The sequence below is a fragment of the Myotis yumanensis genome, unplaced genomic scaffold (genome assembly GCF_028538775.1).
Source record: "Myotis yumanensis isolate MYYU_CA2020_CCGP unplaced genomic scaffold, mMyoYum1.0.hap1 SCAF_1, whole genome shotgun sequence".
NCBI classification, from domain to species: Eukaryota; Metazoa; Chordata; class Mammalia; order Chiroptera; family Vespertilionidae; genus Myotis; species Myotis yumanensis.
Window position 1 is genome coordinate 69,465,849 of NW_027223752.1, and position 3,136 is coordinate 69,468,984.

Consider the following 3,136-nt stretch of genomic DNA (forward strand, 5'->3'; position numbering starts at 1 on the left):
ATGGAGAATTCAAAGTATAAATGTCTAATAAATACTGCTGATAATTGCTTAGTGGCCTATCTCTGAGACCTAGGGGATATTGAAAGGTATAAGAGAAGGTGAAAAAGTTAGTTTACATGCCAGTGGGACCTATGGTCCTTGGCTTTCTACCCTTCCCACAGCTGCTCAGGTTGACTCTTTCCTTGAGTTTATAACTGTCGTTCCCACCCTTCCTGCAAACTCCGCTTCCTGATAGAGTCCTAATTTCACTGTCTCTTTCCTGTTGGGCACAGGAGATTCCAGGAGCCATTAGTGTCACTAATCGAGAACTACTGTTTCCATTGCCTACTCTAGGAACATCGCTTCTACCCTGTACAGTTAACTTCAATCAGATATTGTTTTCACCTGTTTCTGGGGCCAAAGGAGAGTCCTTTATTCCATTTCCTTGCCATTGCTTAGCACAGTGATTCCACTTTGTAGTGTTAGGGTCACCAAAGGGGGAACACTCTAGGCCAAAAGTGGTAAATAATTATAAATTTATTACGTCATCTGGAAACCAGATGGGTTGAGTCCCAAAATGGCACCAGCACCCAGGGATGGGGAGTCAGAGATTTTAAAGGACTTTAGGAGTGCTTTGTGCGGGAGGGGGCGGGCAGTAGAGGGGAATGGCCCTGGACGGGTCCAGGTCCTGGGCAAGTCGGGATGGGAAAGTTACTGGTCTTAGCAAATGGAACGTGGTCCCAGTGGTCGGCAAACTGTGGCTCTCGAGCCACATGCGGCTCTTTGGCCCCTTGAGTGTGGCTCTTCCACAAAATACTGGGCACGCACGTACAGTGCGATTGAAACTTCGTGGCCCATGCACAGAAGCCGATATTTTGTGGAAGAGCCACACTCACGGGGCCAAAGAGTCGCATGTGGCTCACGAGCCACAGTTTGCCAACCACTGGTCTAAGTGAAAGAGAACGTTGGTTGCAAAATTATCTAAACGCCAGTTTCCCAGGGGAGGGGATATCAATTCCATTGTTTGATCAGACCTAACAGTAGGAGTGTTCAAATCAGTAAACTTCCCATAGATTTTTAGAGTTAGAAGGGACCTCAGAGTTTAGCTCCCATCAGAACAGGAACATGTTTTAGAACATCATTAAAAAGGGAATTATCCAGCTGATGCTTAATGTTTCTAGTTACAGGGGATCCCATTCCATTGTTGGATGACTCAAGTCTTTAGAAGTGTTTATTATTGAAACTCTATCACTTTTTGAGTGCTTAACTCATACATACATAAAAAACACTGAATTGTACACTTTAAAATGGTGAATTTTATGTTATGTGAATTATATACCAGTTTTTAAAAATTAAGTAAGTAGCCCTCCAGCCCACCCCCAAGCACACTAGATTCTGGGGTTGATGTCAGGAGACATGCTCCCCTGCGCCCGCGTGGCTCATGGCCATGTGGGCCTCCACACATGGACTAATCGACTTAACAGCCGACTGTGACATGGACAGGAAGCTCTGGACACTGGCCCGCTCCTGCATCCCCAGCTGCACCTTTTCCAGGACGGACTTCTCTCAACAAATTTTGCCTCCATTAAAAAAAAAACGAAGTTAGGAGAGAATCGAAGATGGCGGCATAGGTAAACACCGGAGATTGCCGCCGTAAACAACCACTTCAAAAATACAACTAAAAGTCGGAACGAACATCAACCAGAACCACAGGAAGGCTGGCTGAGGAGAGACTCTTCAACTAGAAGCAAAAACAACAGCATTCCGACGCTCAGAGGAGGCGTAGTGTGGAAAATTTAAAGGTACGGTGGTGCAGTGGTGAGGTGGTGCGCGCGCAAAGCGGGCTGGCGGCTGAGGGCGCGGTTGTCGTTTTCAAGCAGGAGCGAGTCTCAGACTCTGGGCTACAGATCCGGGCGAGTCTCTAGGGACCCAGACTCAAACGGGAGAAGCGGGACTGTCTGGCTACGGCCCCTCCGAGGTTTGCAGCGGTTGTGGGGACAGAGAGGCAGAGCCCCTGGGGACGGACTGAGAGCGGCCATAGCGGCTCCCTCCCCCCGCCCTGTTGAGCCCGCCCCGCCCAGGCCCTGCGCACAGCCATTTGCCAATTGCCTCAGGCAAAGGCTGGATTAGCGCCTCCCCAGAAGACAGACGTTTTCCGCTCAGCTGATTCCTACAGCCAGTCGGCCTGGTGGTCAAATCCCTCTAGTGTTAACTACAACAATTAAGGCTTGGCTAGAACAAGACTGCGCACAGAGACCACAAGGGGGTGCACCAAGAAAGCATAAAAGATGCGGAGACAAAAAAACATGACAGAAATGGAGGATATGGAGCTAAGAATCGCAATTTTGAGGGCTTGCCATAAATTTGTGCAGAGCCTCACGAAAACTAATGAGACCCTCGATGCTACGATAAAGAAATTAGAAAGTAAGCATACACGGACTGAAATAAAGAATATTATACCCAATAGCAGACCAGAGGAGCTCAAGAATCAAACCAAAGATTTGACAAAAAACACCCAACTGGAAAAGCAAAATGAAAAAAGAATCCGAAAGTGTGAAGATAGTGTAAGGAGCCTCTGGGACAGCTTTAAGCGGTCTAATATCAGAATTATTGGAGTGCCAGAAGATGAGAGACAGCAAGATATTGAAAACCTATTTCAAGAAATAATGGCAGAAAACTTCCCCCACCTGGAGAAAGAAATGGACTTACAGGTTCAAGAAGCGCAGAGAACCCCAAACAAAAGGAATCCAAAGAGGACCACACCAAGACACATCATCATTAAAATGCCAAGAGCAAAAGACAAAGAGAAAATCTTAAAAGCAGCAAGAGAAAGAGGCTCAATTACCTACAAGGGAATACCCATACGACTGTCAGCTGATTTCTCAACAGAAACTTTGCAGGCCAGAAGGGAATGGCAAGAAATATTCAAAGTGCTGAATACCAAGAACCTACAACCAAGATTACTTTATCCAGCAAAGCTATCATTCAGAATTGAAGGTCAGATAAAGAGCTTCACAGATAAGGAAAAGCTAAAGGAGTTCACCACCGCCAAACCAGTATTATATGAAATGCTGAAAGGTATCCTTTAAGAAGAGGAAGAAGAAGAAAAAGGTAAAGATACAAATTATGAACAACAAATATGCATCTATCAACAAAT